This window comes from Macaca mulatta, chromosome 6 (assembly GCF_049350105.2).
Source record: "Macaca mulatta isolate MMU2019108-1 chromosome 6, T2T-MMU8v2.0, whole genome shotgun sequence".
Lineage (NCBI taxonomy): Eukaryota > Metazoa > Chordata > Mammalia > Primates > Cercopithecidae > Macaca > Macaca mulatta.
In genome coordinates this window covers 146323531-146348107 of record NC_133411.1, presented here as the reverse complement: position 1 = coordinate 146348107, position 24577 = coordinate 146323531, and the positions used below count along the sequence as shown (strand labels likewise).

Below are 24577 nucleotides of genomic sequence, written 5' to 3'. Positions count from 1 at the left end.
GCCGAAGTGTGGTGAATTTAGCCTTGTCAGGGCTGTTGGTCGAGGGCTGTAGTGAATGGAGAGAGAATTATGGAGAACACACCCTGCCCTTAGCAGCCCTGGATTGGTAGGGAGTGTGTTTTATTGGAGCACAGTGTACCGAGATGGAAAGGTGCACATTATAAATGTCCCACTTGATGCAGTTTCTCAAAGTGAACACACCCAAACAACCAGATCAGGAGACAGAATATTACCAGCATCTTGGAAGACCGTTTCATGCCCCTAGCAGTCACTGACTTTTAACACCATAGATGTGTTTTGACCATTTTCTTACTTGTATAAATGGAATAAGTATGTACTTTTAAATGTCTAGCTTCTTTTTTTTCCAACATTAAATTTGTTATACTTTTTTTTGTTTTTGTTTTTTTAAATTTTTCATTGCTGTATAAATATTCCACAATTTATTTTGTTGAAATATATTTGTTACATTGTTATATAACAATATATTGTTGAAGGGCAGTTAGTTTCCAGTTTTTGCTTATTACATAATAGCGCTCTCTGAAGCATGTCTTTTGGTGAACTCATGTACACATTTTTCTCAGGTACACACCTAGGTGTGGGAATCCACTGGTCACCATTAAGATAGGTGAGTGTTTAACTTAAAGAGATGCAGTTAACTAGTTTTCCAAAGTGGTTGTGGCAATTACTCTTTCATTCATATGTAGAGGTTCACTGGGAGCAGCATCTTTTGTTTTGCTGATTGAGAAATTAAAAAGAGAAATCCTATAATCTAGCCCATACATCCAATTCAACAAAAATGTATCAACTACGTGTCAGACATTTGCCTACCCTTATGAAAATTATGTTCCAGTTGAGGGAGAAAAGCAACACAGTTAAAGATACAATGATTGGTTTTAAGTGCTAGGGACAAAGATACCCTAGTATAGAAAGAATATAGAGGGGACATATTTATGCTCTAATGGTGGGTCTTCCATTATTCTTTTGACTTTACAGTGTTCTTTTCCCAATTTCAAGAAATAGATAATTTTTAAAAAAGAACTATTCACAATAGCAAAGACTTGGAATCAACCCAAATGTCCATCAGTGACAGACTGGATTAAGAAAATGTGGCACATATACACCATGGAATACTATGCAGCCATAAAAAGGGATGAGTTTGTGTCCTTTGTAGGGACATGGATGCAGCTGGAAACCATCATTCTTAGCAAACTATCACAAGAACAGAAAACCAAACACTGCATGTTCTCACTCATAGGTGGGAACTGAACAATGAGATCACTTGGACTCGGGAAGGGGAACATCACGCACCGGGGCCTATCATGAGGAGGGGGGAGGGGGGAGGGATTGCATTGGGAGTTATACCTGATGTAAATGACGAGTTGATGGGTGCTGACGAGTTGATGGGTGCAGCACAGCAACATGGCACAAGTATACATATGTAACAAACTTGCACGTTATGCACATGTACCCTAGAACTTAAAGTATAATAATAAAAAATTAAAAAAAAAAGATACAGAAAAGTGAAATTACTTCCCTCCAAAATGCACTCACCTCGAACACTTTTTAGGAAGGGTCTATTTGCCTCAAGTAGACTTTTGAATACGTAAGTTTTTATTTTCATGGTTAATATCATGCTGCTTATATGATTTGGTGCTGTCTTTTTTCATGTAACAACACAACATAAACATTTTAGTATGGTGCTATTCTTTGTAAATGACATTTTAATGGTGTTTTTGAGTCCAGTGAGTGTAGATGCTACAATATACTAAACTAAGGTATCTGATGGTAGGCAATTGATTGTTTCTATTTTTTCCTTATTCTAAATAATTGTGTGATGAATATTTTTGGTTATATGAGTCTTTCCACATTTACAATGATTTCCTTTTGGTATATTTCCAGAAGTAGCAATGCTCGGTGTGCCGGCGCGTGTATTTTAAAGGGCGTTGATGTATGTTATCATGTGGTACTGATTCTACCCCTGGAACTGTAGAATGTGTGTTTTATTGCAACGTTTCCAATCGTGGGTGTCAGTGAATTTTGGTAAAGAAGAAGAATTTGATGGAAACATGGCATGCCAGGTTATGTGCAAGTACTAAATCAGCACAGGTAAGGTGATGCATGATCATCAGAGTCCCGATTGGGAGGAATGTTTTTCTGATCCCACTTGAGTTTTGTTAGGGAAACAGGTGTGAGAGCCCACAGCTCACCCAGAACTGGGGAGCAGAAGCTGCTGCCCTTCCTCATGCTTGTGCCTGGCCTTGGGAATGCTTTGCAGGGCCTATTCTCTGAAGAGCCCTTTGAACTGGTTGTGGGGATATTAATGAATCCCAGTCTTGTTCCTAATTAGGAGCAGGAGCAGATGCTCCAAGCTGGATTTTAAGTGAAATTGCTGCTGACGGATGCCCTGTTCCTGGTGCAATGTATAGATGTTTCAATGCCCTTGTGGTGGATGAGGGTGAGAGGAGATCATTAAAACCCAAGTCCATTCCCACCACAGTGGTGAAGTGGTTTTTCCTGTCGAATACAGACAAGGCTTGGGCCCGCATCTCAGTCTTCATTTGTGTTCAAGACATCTACTTGATTTTCATTACCCAGGTTTTCCTCCCACCGCAGGCGTGTCTGGTGCACTCACCTCAGAGAGCAGGCAGGGAGAAGGGTTTCCCCGGGTGCTGTCTCAACATCATGAATGAGACAGAAAACACAACCGTTCTCTCGGTCTGTATCAGCTCTTTGGGACCTCTCTGCAGGCCTAGGGCAGTGATTCCTAGCCAGGAGATTTTGCCCCTAGAAGACTTTTGGCCCTGTCTGGAGACATTTTTGGTGCCATACTGGTTGGAGAGTGTGCCACTGGCATCCAGTGAGTAGAAACCATGGGTGCTGCTAAACAGCCTACAATGAACAGGGCAGCCTCCCTCCAACCCAAAATAAATTGTCACTAGGGTCAAGGCTGAGAAATGCTGGCCTAGAGATACAGTTGCTCCTTTTACAATTATTTTTTAATGTGAGATATAGTCCAGGTGGATGAAGGTAAGGTTGTTGTTCATTTGAGAAATACATGTGCCAGGTACTCTCCTAGGATCTGGGACACAGGGCTCCTCTTGTTTGTGACGTTTTGACTTTTCCAGAGCCAAGAGAAGGGAGGGCTAACTGAACAAATACATTATTTTTTATCTTTTATTTTTATTTTTGAGATGGAGTCTCGCTCTTGTTGTCCAGGCTGGAGTGCAATGGCGTGATCTTGGCTCACTGAAGCGTCCACCTTCCAGGTTCAAGTGATTCTTTTGTCCCAGCCTCCTGAGTAGCTGGGATTACAGGTGCCCACCACCACACCTGCCTGATTTTTGTATTTTTAGTGGAGACAGAGTTTCACCACGTTAGCCAGTCTGGTGTCAAGCTCCTGACCTCAGGGGGTCCGCCCGCCTCGGCCTTCCAAAGTGCTGGGATTATGGGTGTGAGTCACCGTGCCCGGCCTAAACACATTACTTTTTATATCTCAAGGAAGTTTGACAGATTATTACATCTAATCAGGTATAATAAAGACTATATGATTTTTATTATTTTTGCCAAGATAAATGGCCACTGGGAGATGTTGTTTATTTACCTATGAGTTACATTAAATTGGCTGCGCTGTGAATCAGAGAGCCCGTTTGATTTTGTTACTCTGAGGAGTAGGAAAATGCAGCATAAAAATATTGCTCTTCCCCAAGAGAACTGACAGTCTCCAGATGGATGGGCTGGGTATTCTCCCTTGATTCTTGTTTCTGCGCACATCTTGGGTAGTATCTGTTATTTCCAACAAGATGATCCTTGTTCACAGCTTGCTTCTTTTTCATCTGCTGCATGGCAAATTTTAATGACCCAGTCCCCTGAATTCTATAGCAGTGACAGCCAGTGCCACATGGCTGGGTACTGGGGAGCATGTTCCTCACCCTGGTTCCTGTTTGGTCAGTTTGAGGCACACCTGGATTGTGAACTCCTGTGTTCCAGGCCTTGGCTCCTGTATTGAGGCATCTAGAAGCCTCTCTAGATGGTCAATATACATTTGAGGCTGTGCTGGGAGAACGTTTTCTCTTTCCCTGTATAATTCTAGTATTTCTGCTTTGGGGTGGGAAAGGGGACACGGTCCATAACAAAGTGATCAAGCCCACCAGCCTCTTGGAGGATGTCTGATCACGTCTCTACTTCTGGTTCAAGTCATCTGTGAGTTCACATCAAGTCCATAGGATAGTGGAGATGGGGAACAAATGCCTCTGCTCTATTTGGATATTTCTGCAGCTGCTGCTCATGGGTGTGAAGTCTTAGTCCAGCATTATGTGGTGTATGTACCATGTGGCCCATCCCATGGCTGGCAGAGAGAGAGTTCCCTTGGGCATTTTCTGCAGTTTCCCCTTCCCTCCCCTGCCCTTTATTCTGTATCCCTCCCCAAATCCTTCCAATTTCTATCCCCGATGTCCAGCCTGGGTTACTGTCTCTGCCCTGGCCAGTCACTTGCCAGGTAAAGGTCAGATGTCTTAGGCATAGGTAGGAGTATGGGAGAAAAAGTCTTTTGGGTCCAGTCTGAAAGTCCCGTTTCCCTTTAAATACTAACTTCCTGCCAGTATAACTCCTGAGCAATTCTAAGCTAAAGTGTATCTTTCTCCTTTCCAGTCTTGAGTTGAAAAGTCCAAAGGCCTACTGAGCTCTTTGGTATACTTTAGGGGGAATGGAAGACAGAGAAGAAAACCTGTAGTGTCATAGCCATAGTCTGCTCCCTTACCGCAGCTTGGCAGGACCCCATCCTTTGAGGTGCTCACACAGACCTGTAGCTGACATTGCTACTCCATGACTCGTCATCCGACAAGGGACCTTGACACTCCAGGGAATCTTCTGGAGTAACCTTTTAAGATACTTGTTATAGTTTTAAAATCTTTCCCCTCCATTCCCTTCCCCACTACAGAGTTAGTGTTTATGTGAAATGTATGTAAGACTGACCAGCAGAATGGTTGAGCTTCTGCAGAAATAACACAGATGTTGATGCATAGGCAAGAAACGCAGTTTGTGTTTTATGGGACAAGGGAAGCAGATAATCATTTTCTTCCCATATTTTTGATTTAGTAAAATTTTGAGTTTGAGAGATGCTAGATTGTCTTAATTACTGAATACTTGTGTGCTAGGCATGGTACCAGGCCGGGGGTGTGAAATTCAAGACTAAATCTTGGCTCTAAGGAGCTGAGACTATACTTGGATAAACAGGTAAATAGTTATAACACAAGTGGATGTGAGGGGAAGCATAGGACATCAGGGGAGCCTCGGAGGGTCATGCGATCCCAGTGGAGAGGTCAGAGAGGCTTGCAGAGAGAAGGCATCTGCTCTGAATTGTGAAATGCCTTTTGGAGAAGTATCAGAGGAAGAGGGTAAGGGGGAGAATGATGTGGAGAATCTGTCACCCAAATAAACCCCAGAGCCTCACACAGCCAGGGCTTTGCTTAAAGTTCCATTCACAGATGCACATCCACCAGCCAAAGGAATTCAAGAGGAGTTTCAGTTTTTACTTCAAGTAAACTATTAAAGAATACTCAAAATCATAACCCACAGTGAAGGTTCTCCAAAGCTCTGTCTTCCTCTTCCTCCTCTTCCTCTTCCCTCCTCATTCTTTTGGTCCCTTTGTGTGCTCAGGGGTCTCTCTTATGACAACAGCATAAAACTCTTCTCCTTAGCCAGGAGGTATTTGCCTCTCCGGTTAAATACTTCCCACTTTCCCCTGGCTTCTTAGGTGCTCTTCTACCCTCCTGACTTCCAGGCTAGAAATAGATAAAACGGTTCTTTAGAGGGCATGGGGTGGGTGATACGGAGTGGGAAGAAGTTGGGGAAGCTTGACATCTTAATAAGTCTCCTCCCTGTCACACTCATGGGCCATTTGGCTGTTCAGTGCCCATCCTCTCAGTAATGATAGTTGGGCTCTTTCTTGGACACATTATTTTCAGGCATCCTAATCTCTCTTTCCCAGCGGGTGTACCCTCTCTGTGCAGAGCAAAACAACTCTATGTCCAAAAGAAGCAGGAAGGCCACATAATAGGATTAGCATGTCACAGTCGGTAGAGCCGATTAGAACTGATTGTCTTGGGGCACTATTGATTGTCTTTTGGAAATTATTTCAGTAATACGAGTGAATGAGTGTGTGTGTGTGTGTGTGTGTGTGTGTGTGTGTGTGTGAAGGAGAGCAACGTGAACAGCTGCAGCTTTCTAAGACCAGTCATAAACACATGTCCTTGTTTACCAAACATGTACGGGCAGCCAGCGTATTGAAGACTTTCAGCTTGGGAAATAAACACGAGGCAGTTTTGTTTATTTTTAATTGCTGCTTTCCCTTAATAACATCTTGGCAGATTGCATCGTTTTCTATCATTTTTAGCCTTAAAACTAAGTCCAGTTGAGTTTACAACTTCCATCTTACATCAGATTTGAGGTTTTCTCTTCCTCTTCCCCTGCACAGTCTTGACTTGTGGCTTGAGGAGTCTGAGTGGGGATGAATGTCTGATTGATTATTTAACCTTTTTCCTCCCAGGCTTGCCATCAAGGTGTGCCCTCTAGAGGACCAGGCAGGGGACTTGCCTACTATATAATTTCTTGATGCAGTGGTTTGAATCTAGGTCAACCTCTTCCTTCCTATTCCACTTTTATCAGTTAGGACGGGTTAAATTATGCTGTGGGAACCAATAACTCCATATTAATCACACTTTTGCTTAAAATAACAAAGGTTTATTTCTTCTCATGCTACACATCTCTCATGGATTGGTAAGGGCTCTGATCTGCATTGTCCCAGGACACCAGGCTGATGAAGGCTCCATCTCCGTGCGTTCACAATCACTGTGCAGGAGGAAGAGTGTGCTCTGGGGCCTTGCATTAGCATTTCAGTACATCTTCTTAGAGGAGATGCCATTTTTGAGAGCAAGGTAGGTCGCATGGACAGACCCCCATTAATGGGCCAGTTAAAGGTGATGCTATCATGTGCCTAGGAGGTGGAGAAGTCACATGCTTGGCCAGTGGTATTAATACTGTCCCAAGGGCATCACCTCCCGGGGATCTATCCTGCAGCCTTATGCTACTAAAGTCCTCTCACCTGTAGGTGGTCCTCATGGGTGGATATGCATGCAGTGGCTCCAGCTGAGCTACTGTTTATGATGCTCCCTAAACTCTCATTCCTTGCTCTACTAACCCGTGGGGACAGAGACTTCCCTAATGCTGCCTCTTCTCTCAATTTGGCTAGACCTCTTGAATTCCCTTTTCTCTGTTCAGTTAGTCACAGGACAGATAAGCAAGCTCGCTGCCTGAGAAAAGGCCCAAGTGGGGAAACAAATCTTCTCTTCTTGCTGGTGCTCCACTTTTTGAGCAGTTCTCCTATCTAATATACCCTTACATGACACTTGAATTGGGAACACACCTCAGTGGGAAAACCTGGTAAACCTTGCATGTCCCCAAAGGCGGGTGACCACCACCTTCTCCCTTTGGTTTTCTTCTCATACAGATGAGGGGAGCAGGGTGGGCTGGTGTGGAGTAATGGCAGGGGTTAGTTCTTTGTACCCCTTTTATGAAGCTCTCTGGGTAAGAATTGATCTTTCACATCTGAAAGCTTGTTGCCTGCCCCCCTACCCCTATCTTCCTTATTGTTGTTATTTTTAGAATAGTCAGGAATTTGGTGTTGAACTTTGGTCTTAGTCAAATTTGGGTTGGGGGTGGTGGTGAATACAAAGTTCCATTTGAAAAATACAGTCTAGATATAAGAGACCTAACTCTCTGCTTGGAAATGTAGTAGTTTATTGATAAATAGAAAATCTTACTAATGTATACCAATTTTAAAATCCTTTAGATTTGTGGCCTAGCTTATTTTAGTGGAACTTTTACTGAATGCAAATTTCTTTTTCTGTTCAAATCTACTAGGGACTGGGGAGAAAGCTTGTTTAATTTCTAAAAACAAACATTTTATTGGGTCATTTAGTTTATGTTGCATTTAAAGTAAAACTAGTGATTATTTCAAATCTGAATGTCTCTGACATGTAGGACTTGGATGTGATTTTTACTTTAAATCCAGTAATTTCTCCCCTTTTTGGGGATACCAATGCCAGGCTTGTCTCCTGGAGACTTCGAATCTTGCCACAAGGGATTATGTCTCAGGCCCTCATGCTTGGTTATCTGATCTGTTGGTGGGTGACTCCAGCTCACTAATCTTTGCTCTAGCAATAATAACAGCTGGCATTTATTATGACTTAGCCTGTGCCAGGTGCTATTCTAAGATGGCCTTGTCACTGTTTTCCTCTGTGTTTATCCGTCCTTCCATGCTTGTGTACACCTACACATGTACTGGACTTCTATCCAAGCCTTACACATAGCCTGTTTAATCTTCCTAGTTCTGCTAGAAGATCCTATTACCTCCGTTTTATACCTGAGGAACCTGAAACACAGGGTGAGGAGGTGACTTGCCCAAGTAGAAGAGCTAAGGAAAAGAAGGGGCGCTTAAATCTGGGTTTGACCCCAAACCTGCATTCTCCAGCATGCTGTGTTGCTGAATGAAGTCCACTTCATTCTGTTCCCTGGCTCGGCAGCCAGCAAGTTGACAGAAACCAGGACCTTTTCAGCTTCCTTACATGAAGCCAAGTGTCCCTCTTTCCAGAGTCAGCAGGATATGCTGATGTGTGGGAGCTGCTTTCGTCAGCTTTTTACAGTGGTCCTTAGCTTCAGGTGCTGTCTGAGCTGACATGTGGAGCTTAGCAAGAGGTGCTCTGTTGAAAAGAGGCTCTGTTTTCCCCCTCAAATGTGATCATTCCCTGGAGAATAAGTGGGGAAGCGTCACAGTCCAGTGGACATTGACCTACTCTAGCTGCTGTTAGGGGTTGTCAGCAGGTTGACAGGTTTGCTTTGATATATTAGCCAGCAGGCTGGCCCCCTCTGCTTCCCTGCAAGTTATACTGAGAAATGCTTCGGAAGCTAGAGATGCAAGTTGGCTATATCCAAACTGAGTGGTCTGCAAGTGTCTTCCCAACCTTGAAGCTGATGAGAAAGACATCTGGATCGTGCCTCTCCAGAATTCTCTGCAAGGGCCTTCCCAGTCCCACTTACAACACTAAATTCACTACTTAAAACAAAAAACAAAACATAACATAAACCTCACTTTTTGAGAGAATTAATCAGAAGGAAAATCTGTAATCCTGTTGCCCCAAGATAGCTGTATTGCTTTATGCATTTATATATTCACACATATACAATTTTAAATGAAATCATGAGTTGTATGTGCCCCCTTCATTTTAAAATGCTACATAAACATCTTTCTGGGTCATGGCATATACTTTGACTATGACTGCCTAGTATTTCTTTGGGTGGATAGTCCAATTATTTATTTAAATAAGGCTTTTTAAAACATTTGGACTGTTTTCAGTTTTTCCCTATTATAACAATATTGTGATGAACATTTTTGGTGATTAAATCTTTGTTCATCTTTATTATTTCCTTGGGATACATTTTTAGTAAAAGAACTGCTGAATTGCTGGGAAATAACAATATGAATATATATATATATATATATATTTTTTTTTTTTTTTTTTGAGACAGAGTCTCATTCTGTTGTCCAGGCTGGAGTGCAGTGCAGTGCCACTATCCCAGCTCACAGCAACCTCCGCCTCCCAGGTTCAAGCGATCTTTCCACCTCAGCCTCCCAAGTAACTGGGATTACAGGCACCTGCCTCCATGCCTGGCTGATTTTTATATTTTTAGTAGAGATGGAGTTTTACCATATTGGCCAGGCTGGTGTTGAACTTCTGACCTCAAGTAATTCACTTGACTCAGCCTCCCAAAGTGCTGGGATTACAGGCGTGAGCCACTGTGTCCGGCCAGAAATCTAAGACTTCTGATGTGTTTTGCTGAGCTGCACACCTGCTCTTCCCCACTCAGCCTGAGAAGGTCATGTTTCATGATACCAAGGACATCGCTGACACCCCTAGAAAATGTTAAGGTCCTCTCCCTTAAGGTCTCAAAGTTCTTAGTTCTTTCACTGACCTATTCCTTCCACCTTCTAGATCTTCATTTTTCTCTTCTAAAACACAATGCTGACTTTTTTTAAGTACATAATACCTATGCATGGTTTGAAATATTTTGAAAAGGATACAGCGAATGTACTTGCTCCCACCTCTGTTTCTTATCTGCCCTGTTTTGTTCTCTGCTTCTCTTTGCTACCTGCCATAGGTCACCATCTTTGTTAGTTTCTTACACAGTCTTCCAGAAATTGCGTACGTGCATATAAGCAACTGTATAATTTGGGGCCTACCAGAGAGTGGAGGGTGGGAGGAAGGAAAGAATCAGGAAAAATAACTGTTGGGTACTAGGCTTAATACCTGGATGATGAGATAATCCATACAGCAAACCCCCATGACATGAGTTTACCTATGTAACAAACCTGTGCATGTACCCTTGAACTCAAAAGTTAAAAAAAAACCCTATAACTTGCCCCCTCCCCAACATTTTACCCCAAAGTAGGAGTCTATACACGCTGTTCTCTAGCCTGCCTTTTTAAACATAAAATAAACTTTAAAAGTAATCATAACAGAGACAACATCTTCATCTTTTTTATGTTTAAAGACCCCCTAAGCTGAGTTTGGTGGCTCATACTATAATCTCAGCACTTTGGGAGGTTAAGGCGGGAGGATTGTATGAAGCCAGGAGTTCAAGACCAGCCTGGGTCACATAATGAGACCCCCATCTTTATAAAAAATAAAATTAGCCAGCATGGTGTGCTTGTAGTCCCAGCTACTCATGAGGCTGAGGCAGGAGGATGGCTTGAGCCCAGGAGTTCAAGGCTGCAGTGAGCCATGGTTGTGCCACAGCCCTCCAGCCTGGGCAACAGAGTGAAACCTTATCTCAAAATAAATAAATAAATAAATAAATAAATAAATAAAGACACTTTAGGTGATATATTAATTATCTTATGTTTTCAGTAACAAAATTATCAGACCCAGGAAATTTAATATAATAGTGATATCAAGTTTGCATTAAAATGTCTTTAGCCAGAACCTTGTTGAAAAACATTTTCTCTTACTTTCCAAAAGCATTGTATATAACTGTGTTTTTCTTCCATTCCAGCGTCTGTGAGATACTGCATTTGGTTGTTATGTCACCTTTGATCTAGAAAAGAGAAGAGTACTGCTACCATTTGGGGGAGAGGGGGGTCCTTCAGGATACTGTTATTTTTCAAGGGTTCAGGCAGGTTGTCCTGTTGAATGTCACCCCATCTGTACTTGTCTGGTTGCTTCTTCACGATTGGACTCTGATCAGACACTTTGCCAGGAAGATCACAGCAGTGCTGGGCTGTATTATACTTCCCACTGTATCATATAAGATGCCATGCCGCCTGGTCTCACTGTTGGGGATCCTTAGTTTGATCACTTGGTTAAGGGAGTGTCTGCCGGCTAGTTCAGTGTAAAGGCACCCTGTTTCCTTTGTATCCAATAAATAATCTGTGAGATGGAAGTTTGAGACCATGTGAATATCCTGTTCTTCAACAGCCTTTTACCCAAAGACTTCAGCATGCATTAATGGTCCTTTTGCTGTAGTATTACATTGCAAAGTGATGGTTTTCCAAAATTACCCACATTTTTTTTCACTAGTATTTTTTTTAGTAAAGAAGAGCTTCATCTCTCTCCCACCTTGTTAATAACACTGTGGACTCCTGGATTTTCTTTCAGTTCAGTGATTACCATTCAGTGTGTTGTCTTGGACATCACTGTGCCTATTGATGCACTAATTGTCCCAAATCTGACCATGGGAGCCCTTTCAAACTTGCTTTTCTGTTCTTTTGAGCACTCACTTACTTTCTGGCATAATAAGATATTCTAGGCTTATCTTGCATTTCCCCAGTCCTGGAATCAGATCCAAAGAATCCTGGTTCCTTCTAATGAAGATTGGTGTTTACAAACCAAGATCTAGGGGCTGGGTGTGCAGATTGCTATCAGGACTTGTCATTACTTTGAGCCACTTTAAGTGCGCAGAGGCAGGAATGCTATAAATTATGAGCTCTTATCGATACTTTCAGTGTAAATCAAACACCATACCATTAGACTCCATAAAATAGGCTCTTTATTTTTCCCACAGTGAGAACCCTGATTCCAACTAATATCAATACATTTACTTATTTATTGTATTCTGTGATGTATGCAAGAGTCTAGGAATTACCATACTGTTAATACAACAGACCTACCAAAGGTTAATACAAATGACCTACCAAAGTTCAAAATTTCTTTTTTTTCTTTTATTTTTCCATAAGTTATTGGGGTATAGGTGGTATTTGGTTATGTAACTTCTTTAGTGGTGATTTGTGAGATCCTGGTGCACCCATCACTGCTGCAGTATACACTGCACCATATATGTAGTCTTTTATCCCTTACCGCCCTCCCACTCTTCCCCCCAAGTCCCCAAAGTCACATTGTACCATTCTTATGCCTTTGTGTCCTCATAGCTTAGCTCCCACATATCAGTGAGAACATGCTAGATTTGGTTTTCCATTCCTGAGTTACTTCACTTAGAATAATAGTCTCCAATTTCATCCAGGTCACTGCAAGTGCTGTTAATTCATTCCTTTTTATGACTGCATAGTATTCCATTGTAAAGAAACCACAGTTTATTTATCCACTCATTGATTGATGGGCATTTGGCTTTATTAAAATTCTTGAAGTGAGGTTATCCTAACAGTGTGGAGAAAATAATTCAGGTGCTGTAGAAAGTCAGCTCTTTTTGTTCTTGCAGTATATCCCAGTAAAGGTTTAAAGGAGTAGTATTTTGAAAATTACTTGGACCAATTCTTATTTTTAAAGTGATTTTGTTTCTATGTTAATATATGATTAGGTTTTCTTATTGCTGTTTATATTCAACTTTAGCTTTGTTCATCACTTTAAAATTTCTTGAAAATATAAAACATTTATGTTCAAAATCAAAACTATATGGAGAGGAATAGAAATCTGACTCCCTGTTACTATCCTTCTCACCCCGTTCCTCCTACCCGCTGTGGGAACCATTTCCAGTAGCTGCTAGTTTATTATTTCTGTGTTTCTTTCTACAAAAACAAGCATGTATATTTGTATGTTTTGTTTCCTCTTCTCTCATGTGTATACATGTATACCTGTTTACTTTTGTACTTTGCTGTTTTCCACTTAACAATACATGGAAACAGCTTATAGCAGTTCATCAAGATCTTTCTCACTCTTTCATATGGCTGCAGAATTTTTTCCATTGTGTGGATTTATAGTAGTTTATTCAGCCAGTCTCCTATGGATGCACATTTAGGTTTCTTTATTCATGAGGGTGAGTGAATAACCTTGTGCATCTGTTGTTTCATATTTGCAGAGGTGTATATCTTTGGGGGTAAATTCCTAGAAGGGGAATCGCTAGGTCACAGCAGAAGCATATGCAGGTCTGTCAGCAATTGCCAAATCCCTCTCCACGGGGCTGAATCATTTTGCACTTTATTTTATTTTATTTTTTTTTGAGACGGAGTCTCGCTCTGTCACCCAGGCTGGAGTGCAGTGGCCGGATCTCAGCTCACTGCAAGCTCCGCCTCCCGGGTTCACGCCATTCTCCTGCCTCAGCCTCCGGAGTAGCTGGGACTACAGGCGCCCGCCACCTCGCCCGGCTAGTTTTTTTGTATTTTTTTAGTAGAGACGGGGTTTCACCGGGTTAGCCAGGATGGTCTCAATCTCCTGACCTCGTGATCCGCCCGTCTCGGCCTCCCAAAGTGCTGGGATTACAGGCGTGAGCCACCGCGCCCGGCCTCATTTTGCACTTTAACCGGCAACATAGAACAGTGCTTGGCTCCCTACAGCCTTGCCAACAGAATATGTGATGAAGCATTTGGACTTCTGCAAGCAGGATAGGTGAGAAATGGTATCACAGTGTAGTTTTAATTGGCATTTCTTTTATTATGAGTGAAGCAGAGCATCTTCTTTTTAGGAATTTTGTCCATTTTTCTATTGGGTCCTAATTCTTTTTCTTTTTGAAAGTTGCAAAGTATTCCATTGTCTGAATGTACGTTGATTTATTTACCTTGTCTCCTATTGGTGGAAGCTGGGGTTGTTCCCTATGTTATGCTGTTAAAAACAATGCTGTAATGAATAATCTTAGGGAAGCCTCATTTCACTCGTGTGCACCTGTACTTGTAGGTTACATTCCAGAAATGAATTTGTTTGGTCCAAGGGTATATACATTAGTTATGTTAATGAATGTTGCCAAATTACACTCCCCTTCCATGGGTTGCCCCAGTTAAAGCCCCCACCAGCAGCACACCTGAGTGGCTATTTTCTCCCAACTGGCTGAGTGATTGCCTTTTGGATTTTTGTCCTGATAGGAAAACATGTGATCTCAGTGAAATGCTAGTTTGCACTGAGCATTTTTTTTTTTTTGTACACTTAAGACATTCTTTAAAGGTTTGAGCCCCCTTTTTCCTGGCAGAATCCCTTCTTCCTGGATGAGGTGGTGATGGGGGAGTCAAAGAGAAGATAGTATGATGGGGATTACTCCTGTCTGACCAGAAACTCTGCCTCTGGAGAATTGCAGCCGCAGACTAAAGTGCTCATCAAGTCTCCCTGTTCCTAAGGTCCACTCCAAGTGTGGACAGGGTCTGCTGGCAGCACTGAGCCAGGGCCCCGGGCATATCCTCCCATGAATTCATGGCAGTGAGTCTTTGGCAAGTCACCCTCCAGATGAATTCCTTAGTAGAGAGAGAGTCTGACTCTGGAATCACAGTTTGTGACTTGAGGGATGTTTTCATCCGTCTTATTTCTGCTCACCCTTGTCAGTTGCTCTGTTCTCCTCTCCTGCCCAATCTACCTGGGTGAAGGTAGATTACTCTGCCCTATTATTTTCCATGCCCTCAGGTTCCATGGGCATGTGATTACCTCTTCGCTGATTGCAAGGCTGTGGAGTTCCCTGATCACCTTGTTCTCAGCCTCTTATTTCCCTGCTGAGAAGTGGAGAGAGTGATGGGGCCCCTCCCGATCTTGGGAGACGCTCCTTTTCTGGCTGCCGAGACCTTGCCATCCTAGGCGTGGTGCACTTTGCCGTGGGCCTGATCCGCTGACTGCTGGCCTCCAGGAGCCATCATTATTTATGCTGGGTAGGAAAGGACTGCTTCTGGGCTTTCACATTACTTTAGAATAGTCACCAGGGTCCTGCAGTTTCCAGCAATGTTTGTTAGCCACACTATGTCAGAAAAAGCAGTGGTGATGGATCTTTCTCTTGATTCTGGCAAATGTAGATGCACAAATAGGAATAGCGGCTACTACTGACTGATAATTTACTATGGGCTGAGCACGTTACTTGTATTCCATTTAACCTTTGCAGCAACTGAATGAAGTAGGTGCCATCATCATCTCCATTTTTACAGAGAAGGAAGCTGCCCAAATCCTCACAGCTATTGGGTGTCAAAGCAAAAACAAACAAACAAAAACACAAGTAATTTAACTTTGGGGAGTATTATGATTTGGTGGGGATGGCAGCAAAATCTGCCATCTAATTATGTAAAACATAAATTTCGCTTATTGAGCCTATGTCATCTGAATAGATCAGCCAAGGATCACCCTGTGTGGCTCTGGGGACCTCAGCTTGGATAGGAGAGTTGGACAGAGCTAAGTCCTGCACAGACCAGGTGGAGCTGTTGATCAATAATGCCAACATTTAGTGAGCGTTTACTGTATGCCAAGTTCTGGGCTGAGCACTTTGTGCAATTAACTCGTATTACTCTCGCAACAACCCTATGAAAAAGGAAGTTTTCCCCCCAATTTACATTTACACGTAAGAAGACTGAGGCCCTGGACACTAACCATGTTGCCCAAGGTTGGATGACTCACCACTAGAGAGTCATGATTCAGACCTGGCTGATCTGCCTCCGGTTACCCACGCTCCTAGCTCCCATGCTACACTGCTTCCTGTGAGGCTGGGGAAATTCCGCCAGACGCTGGGCAGCTTCCTCCAGGCAGATTCTCCCTTTTAGTACTGGAGAGAAGGCAACCAAAATTTTTTGCTGTTTACTGTTTGGTGAACCAGTGACCAGTGATTTTAAGAAGCAGATTTCCTCTCTGGCTTCGGTGGGCTTGGTACCAAGTCACTCTCCATGGGCTGCAGAGTGCATGGCTCTTACATGAGCCACCAGACTACACTTGGAGATGGTTGGCCACTTCAGGGCATGGTGGGGTCTCGAGGGCACCATGCTCAGCAGCTGCACCTTCAGAAGCCTTTCCAGATGTCCCTGTAGCCTCCTCTACCTCTGTCTGGGTTTGGACTTCTTATTAATACTATCATCACAGTGTGGGGACAGCCTCACCTTCCACACTGTGCCCGTGGATAAGACAAACAGCATAGCTCTTATCTCAGAAGGCCAATGCCAGGATGGCTGACTGAGCTTGACTGACCTCTTTTCGTAACAATACCTTGCATTTCTCTTTAAATTTTTCTTGATCAATCAGCCAAAATTTAAAAGTATGTTCTCAGTGTCACAGGGAGACACAGAGACACTGCTCTTGTGGAACATATTGTTTAACTGAGGATGCACCCACAAATCCGTCCACAATAAAGGGCCAAATACATTTCACTGTGGATGGAAATTCATAAGGCAGAGCCTGGTGAGTGCTACAAACATCATGCAGGCCATCTGTGGCCTCAGTGGAGCAGGAGATTACTGTGGCCTAGAGTCTTTCTAAGGGAGGTGGAGCTTCAAGGGTGGGAGATAACTTATTGTAGCAGCATCATGGAGTGAAGAGTGTTCTAGGTCCTGAAAGGTTTTCGCCACCAGCCTGTGGGTCCCGGATGGGAATGTCAAGTTTGGGCTGCTCTCAAAGCCCACCTCATAGCAGCATAGTCAATAGTGGAGCATGACTGAGTAGTGTCCACAGCCGCCACCCATGAAATAGCCTCTTGGGTAGGGGTGGCCAATGAAGGCATTTCCATGCAGCAGCTCATCCATATCACCAGCCCACCCCCATGACGGAGGTCCATGACAAGACAGTTCTGAGCCATCAGGAGCATTTACTCAAGGAGAATGAGACATGTATATCACAGTCTTTCCAAAGTATGTTGCACTGAACTTTAATCCCATGAGAATAAATGATTCCCTGGAGAAGTACATAATATACTCCCTTTAGATATGTGCAGTACACATTAGTTTTTTAAGGGCTCTAAGATGTTCTGTAGTTAAAGAAACCTATTTAACTTTTCAATCCATTGTTTTCCAAGCTTACTGACTATGGGATCTCCCTACTTTTTTGTATAACTCTTATTAATATTCATAACAGTCAGGGTTTGTGCCTTAAAAAAAAACTTTGGAAACAGTGAGATACTATATTTCTGAAAGATTTCCATGGCAAAAGCACTTAACTGCTAAAAAGCTGTTGTATTTAAAGGTTCCATCTTTTGGAGGATTGAATAACAGAGTTGCTCCTGGCCGGTTCTGGAAAGCTGACTACATATTCGTGTTTCCTTCCTGAGTTAAAATGTTAAGTTCCTTGAGGGCAAGCAATGAAATCCTAACATCTTTTGTATCAAGCCCACAGCTTTCTCAGCACTGACTATGCAATAGCTATTCAATAATTACGTGTTAATTGATTGATTGAAGGCGTTCGTTAAAGGCCAAAGAGTTAATTAGTTGATGCTGGAATCCAGTTCTTTCAACTTCCAGCCAGAGGCTTGTTTTGTCAGCCCACAAACTCTAAATTTAGGGCCCTCCAGCTTCCTACTGTTTACCAAAACTATTTTAAAAGCTTAACTCTTTTATTAAGTAGTTTTCTGCAGGCCCATCATTCCTGACTCCCCTTCCCCCATTATCATGGGCCTTAATTGTGATGAGGTGGGTGAAAGGACAGTTGTCGGCATGTGTGTGTGAGTTGGGGGAAACGGCCCTTCTTTCTCAGTTTTATCTCACTACAGCTCTTGACCCAGGAAAGCATGTAACTGTGATCATGCTGCTTCATTCTCCCTGTGGCTTTTACTTTGGGAATTCGATCCTGAAAGTGGGGCTGAAGGCCGGCTTTTCCCATAGCTGGTTTTCAGCTGACACTCAATTTTTGAGCATAATAAAAATGTGTTACCAGTTCCCCAAATTTCCACTGCATTATTATTATGTATGTATTGGCTGCTGACAGTGAACTTGGGGGTTTCACAGCATCAGTAGAAAAGATGGTCCTTTTTCAATAGGATTACAATGTAGGCCATTTGCCATAAGTATATCAGCCCAGGTTAATGTGTCTGTAATGAGCAACTGTTAATTTCTTTCCCTGTACAAATGTATCAGATTTCAGATGTAATGAAATGTGTCCTTTTATGACTGGTACTTGAACCTGCAGCTTGCTGGTAAGCAGGAGAAAGCTCTGGGCAGAATTCAAATGCCTTGCAGCAAAGTTCTTTAAACATTCAGTGGTCTGTGTCTGGTTCTGGGTTTATTCATAAAGCACAGCAATCAAAAGAAAAGCATCTTTGAGTGTTTCAGTTTGCCTCTGCCATGTACTGGCATCCCTCTGTTCTCTTGAACTCCAGGAGTCACTAAGTAGCATTACTTATGTAAAAATTGATTGAATTTAAAGAAATGGAATAAGGAGTCTTCATTGTTCTGAGTGAGTGTCTTTTGGTTAGCAGCAATCCATTGTAGTGAGATCTGATTTTGGTTAGGGACAGTGTGTCCTATTGTATAAAGCTGTTTTAATGGAAAAATTATTAAAATAATTCTAAGCCCTGAAGGCATTGGAGGTTTTAAAAGTGTGGAGGATTGAGACCAAAGGGGATTTTATTAACTTTGTTTATCTGGATGTTTGTAGATCTAACCTGAACCATGGAGGGCCAATTTGCCTGAATTACATTGTTGAATTTAATTTAGTTGAGAACAAGGGCCAGTTAGAAACGTTTCTATTTGATGTTGCTTGGGCACATATCTCCTCCACCCTTCCATTTGCTGAGCCCCTGCCATGTGCAAGACACTTTCAACCTCACAGTCTTCATAAACTCTATTCCCTTTGTGTCTGAAATGCTGTCTCTTTACCAGCCCTGCCCTTTACCTGGTTAACTCTTCCTCATCCTTTTTGTCTCAGCATGACTCTCTTCCTTAGGGAAGCCTTATTTGAATACCAAGCAGGTCACATTCTTCCTGCGGTGTTATCAGATGTACTTTTTCTTCATTGCCCTTGTCATGCCTTTAAGTCAATGATGATTTGTTTTATTTCTTTAATATCTGTTTCCTCTGCTACGTTATATGTGTCATGAGAGCAGAGGTGTGTCTGTTTTCTTTAATATGTTTTCAAGGCTCTTGCACAGTGCTTGGCACCAAGTAGGTACTCAAATAGTTGTTGAAAGAAGGAAAGAGTTGGAAGCTCATTGTGAATATTTTGGTTTTTCAGGTTGCAATAGGTACACCTCTAAGAACGTCCCCAAATATTCTCACCTGACATTTATGCCCTTGTGTAGTCCTCTCTCCCTGAGTATAGGCTGGACCTAGTGACTCATTTCTAACCAGTAGAATATTGCAAAAGTATAGGATGTCACTTCTGAAATTAGGTTACAGAGAACTTGGCTTCCAGCTTGTGTGCCCTCTCTCACTCCCTTCTTTGCCCACTCTGATGGAGGCCAGTGGCTATGCTGTAAGCTACCCTACCAGAGGCCTAGGCCATGTGGCAAGGAACTGGAAGCTTCTAGTTGCCAGCCAGTGAGGAGCTGAGGTTGTCAGCCTAGTTGTCCCTGAGTTCCTGAATCCTGCCAACAACCACGTGAGTGGAGTTTGAGGTGGCTCCTTCCTCTATCCAAGCTTCCCATGAAACCTTGGTAGATCCCTTGATTGCAGCCTGTAGAAACCTTGAGGCAGAGGCACTGAGCAAAACTGTGCTCAGATTCCTGACTCAGAGAAATTGAGATCATTAATGCTCACTATTTTAAGCTACTAATTTTGGGGGTAATTTGTTATGAAACCATAGATAACTCATACATAGATTTTTCTCTATTAGGTTATTAGCTATAAATGATGCTCATGGAAACTTAATACAGGTGAGGTCTTGTGCTAAACACTTAAGATGCACACACTTATCTGTTCCTCACATTAACTCTGTGTAAGTTCCATTATCTCCATTTCACAGATGAGAAAAATGAGGCAAAGGGAGATTGAGTAACTTGTCTAAGGCCTTGGCAGAGCACTGGGAGTGTGATCCTGGAGTCTGTTTTACCCATCAATCTAAAGGTAGACTATGACTTGTAATTGCTTTGGACTCCTTCCTCACCTAAAGACCAGGGCTCCTGACTTTTTGAGCTTCCAGCACTCAGTGCAAGTAAGTTGTTCAACTATTCAGTATGAAGATTTGGGCAGTGGCTCAGCTTGGACCCTGTCTCTTTAAGGAGCTGAAATAAGCCCCTTTAGGAGGGATCCAGCTGTTGTTTTATTTAGGCATGACCCTCTTAATACCCTAGGAATTAGCATGCTTAGTGTGGAAACCTAGGAAGAAATTCTGGTCAGCCACTCCACTTGTGTCCAAGAATAAAATCCAATCAGGAACACAAAAGATGGTGGCTTTTGGAATAAAATGAGCAGCATCCACTGTGATTACAGCTTGTTTTCAACTTCTGCAAGATGAAATTAAATCGAGTAATTGTTTGCACATTTAACCACATGACTCTGATTTGTCTGAGGCAGATTGTGGCATTGTGAATATTTAAACCAGTAATAAAGTCTTTAAGCTTATGTTCCATTTTATCTCATTTATTTGTAGATCTTAAAATGTAATGAACAGAATGTGAGATGTTTGGGGGGAAGAGACAAATGTTGTGTACTATCACTGTGGATTTAGGTTATGAGGTTCTAAGACCTTGTGCTATAATTTTGTATGCATTGTGATTCTGAGCCCTGGATTCTGGAATATATGTTCTTCCTTAGAAATATTGGAAGACCAAGACGCTTTTGTTGTCTGTTTTTCTATTCTTTGGTGTGATTCTATGTCTCTTGCCTCAGAACTGATTTTTGACAACTTCTTGAGTACTGTGGGGTTGCATGATAATTGCTTACCCAAATAGATTTGTTTTGAGTGATTGCCAAATAACTCGGCATATACAGATACAGATTGCAAATAAATGTTGGGTATAAAATGTGTCTTGATTGTGTGACTACTTGAAATGTTGCTTCAGATCAGACCCTGTATTGCAGAGATATGCCTGTGTATCTAGTAGCAAAAACCCCTGGCAGTTCAACAGAAATTTTCCAGCTAAACAAGAAAGTTGGGGCTCTCAGGAAAAGATGAGTTTATAATTTTTAGAAATTATAAGCTTATATATTAGTCTTAATGTTGTTATGACAAGGAATTTGGGTGGAACTTGGATTTTATATTCCAAGGCTTTGCTTTGCCCATGGTGTTCAGCTGTCATGATTTTAATTTTTTAAAAGCTGTCATGATTTTAATTTTTTTAAAGCTGTCATGATTTTGGCAGCTTTCTGATGTTGGAGTTGTTTTCTAACCTCAGTGAGATCACAAGCAAATTAAGTAAGTATGTTTGATTTGGTAGTCTCTTCAACAATCTAAATTTGGAGAAATGTGTTCACTTATTCTGAGATCTTATATCTTCTTTGTTGAGGTATTTTATGAATATAACCAAAATTGATGGCCTTAGGTGCCTGTTGGTTACTTCTAATTCAGTCGTGAATCCTGGACTCTGGTGTTATCTGGCACTCCCTTCGTCTCCGCTGGCTTCTATAGCGTTGTTCTCTCAAGGTTTTCTGCACGGTCTCTCTGATACCTTTGGCGCTGTCTTTTTGTCTAGGTCATGTTGTTTCTCCCAACCTTTAAATATTGGTGATTCTCCAGGGTTCTGTCCTCAGACCTCTTTGCACCTTACTAATCTCTCCTGGATAATTTAATTCACTGGGAATGCTTTTGCTGCCACATATATGCCCACACTCCAATACATGTCTCCAGTCCAGGTTGTTCTCCTAGGTTCAAGATACTACTCGTTCCTTTGCCCAGCAACCTCTCCACTTGGGTGGCCCCCCCACCTTGTCACCCCACAGTCAGCATGTGCAGACCTGAGTTCCTCTTTCTTCTAGACCTGCTCCTTTTCCTCTTGCTTCTCATTGTGGTGAGTGGCATTGCCATTCATCCTGTCACCTAGACTGGCAGTCTGTTGCTATCTACCACCCCACCGCACCCCACCGCACCCCACCCCACCCCACCCCACCCAGGCCTATCCATTTGACGTCCTCAGTTGCTCTCAAACCCATCTTCACTGGCTTCTTATCAGTCTCTTAGTTTAGGCCCATACCGTTTCTTGCCACACTATCTTTTCTATATTCTTAATTTTTTTAAATTATAATTTTTAATTTTTTGGGTATATAGTAGGTATATATGTATTTGTGGGGTACATGAAATATTTTGATACAGGAATGCAATGTGTAATCATCATGTCACAAAAAATTGAGTATCCATCCCTTCAAGCCTTTGTTTATTTATTTATTTGAGACAAGGTCTTGCTCTGTCACTAAGGCTGGGATGCAGTGGCATGATCATGGCTCACTGCAGCCTTAACCTCCTGGGCTCAAGTGATTCTCTTGCCTCAGCCCCCCACCAAGTAGCTGGGACTACAGGCATGTACCATCACACCTGGATAATTTTTGTATTTTTTTTTTTAAGAGATGGAGCTTTACCACGTTTCCCAGGCTAGTCTCAAACTCCTGGGATCAAGTGATCTGCCCTCCTTGGCCTCCCAAGGTGCTGGGATTACAGGCATGAGCCACCGTGCCTGGCCCTCTCAAGCATTTATCCTTTGTGTCACAAACAATCCAGTTACATTCTTTTAGTCATTTTTTATTTTTTGAGATGGAATCTTGCTCTGTCGCCCAGGATGGAGTGCAGTGGCGTGATCTTGGCTTGCTCCAACCTCTGCCTCCCGAGTTCAGGCGATTTTCCTGCCTCAGTCTCCGGACTAGCTGGGGCTACAGGTGCACGCCACTGTGCCCAGTCAATTTTTCTATTTTCAGTAGAGTTGGGGTTTCGCCATGTTGGCCAAGCTGGTCTCGAACTCCTGACCTCGTGATCCGCCCACCTCGGCCTCTCAAAGTGCTGGGATTACAGGCATGAGCCACCATGCCCAGCCTCTTTTAGTTATTTTTAAACGTACAATTAAATTATTATTGGCTATAGTCCCCCTGCTATGCTATCAAATACTAGGTCTTATTTATTCAATTTTTTTTTGTACCCAGTAACCACCCTCACCTCCCTCCTCCCAACCCCCACCCCCCCACTACCCTTGCCAGTCTCTGGTAACCATCTTTCTACTCTCTATCTCCATGAGTTCAATGGTTTTGATTTTTAGATCCCACAAATAAGTGAGAACATGTGATGTTTGTCTTTCTGTTTTCTGTGCCTGGCTTATTTCACTTAACATAATGATCTCCAGTTCCATCCATGTTGTTGCAAATGACAGAATCTCATTCTTTTTTTATGGCTGAATAGGACTCCGTTATGTATATGTACCGCATGTTGATGGGCGCTTAGGTTGCCTCCAAATCTAGGCTATTGTGAACAGGGCAACAAACATGGGAGTGTAGAATCTCTTTAAAATACTGATTTCCTTTCTTTTGGGTATATACCCAGTAGTGGAGCACATCACCTTTAAGCCACCTTCCATATGGACCTTGCTCTGAGCTCTGTATTTCTGAAACCTAAATCTGATCTTATCACATTCCTGCTTAACACACTTCAGTGGTGACTCCTGGTTGTCCGCAGTATTAAGTCCAAATTTTTACTGTGGCCCATGAGGCCTCTGAATGATTTGGCTCCTGCTCATCCCTTTAGCCTCATCCTTTTCCACTCCCTGAATGATACCAAAACTATCAGCACTTGTTGAAGCTGGAATGAACTTGCTGTTCTCAGTGAAGCTCTCCCTGTTCCTTCTAGTGAATTTTTGGTTTTGTATTTGGCTCCTAGCCTCTCTGTTCATCTCCCTGAGATACTATTCAGCATGCTACATTCTCACATATGGACTTGTTTCTCCTCATCCCTTTCTTTGCAGACTCTCTTAACCTTTTAAGAGCAATTTATCTGAAATAAGAGCAATTAATGACAATAGCTTACATTTATTAAGCCCCTGCTTAACGGTCTAGACACCATTCTAGGTGCTTTGCAGGTATTTTCTCACTTCATACTCACAGTAGCCTCATGCCATCAATACCACTATAATCCTCATTTTTTCAGATAAGGAAACCAATGCACAGGCAAGGTAACTTGCCCTGGGTCATACAGGTGGGAAGTGGTGGAGCTGGGGTTGCAAGCCTGGCAGTCTGACCACGAACCTGCCCCTTAGCCAGTGCACGATCCAGCTGCCCAGTGTCTGTGGCTTGCAGGAATTAGTCTGACCTGAGGAAACCTTTCTCACCTCGGAGTGTGAGCCACGGCCTTGTCTGTGTCCAGCTGCAGTGAAAATTTGGGCTGAATGCCTGACTGGTTGGAAGCTCCAGGCTCTGGCTGCTGCCAGAGGAATAACGGATGTGGTTCCTGCCTTTGGGGTCTTTCTGGATCCTGGCTGTCAAGGAGAAATGTGTATGCTAGAAACA

General features: G+C 42.6%; 1 protein-coding gene and 1 long non-coding RNA gene across 5 annotated transcripts in view; both read left to right on the top strand.

Annotated features, from left to right (window-relative positions):
• Positions 1–24577, top strand: part of SPOCK1 (SPARC (osteonectin), cwcv and kazal like domains proteoglycan 1) — a 515462-nt gene that overhangs the window by 13114 nt on the left and 477771 nt on the right.
• Positions 9556–15454, top strand: LOC144341552 (uncharacterized). The gene is made up of 2 exons (XR_013418561.1): positions 9556–10755; positions 13617–15454. It is a non-coding gene; the product is annotated as an uncharacterized LOC144341552 (long non-coding RNA).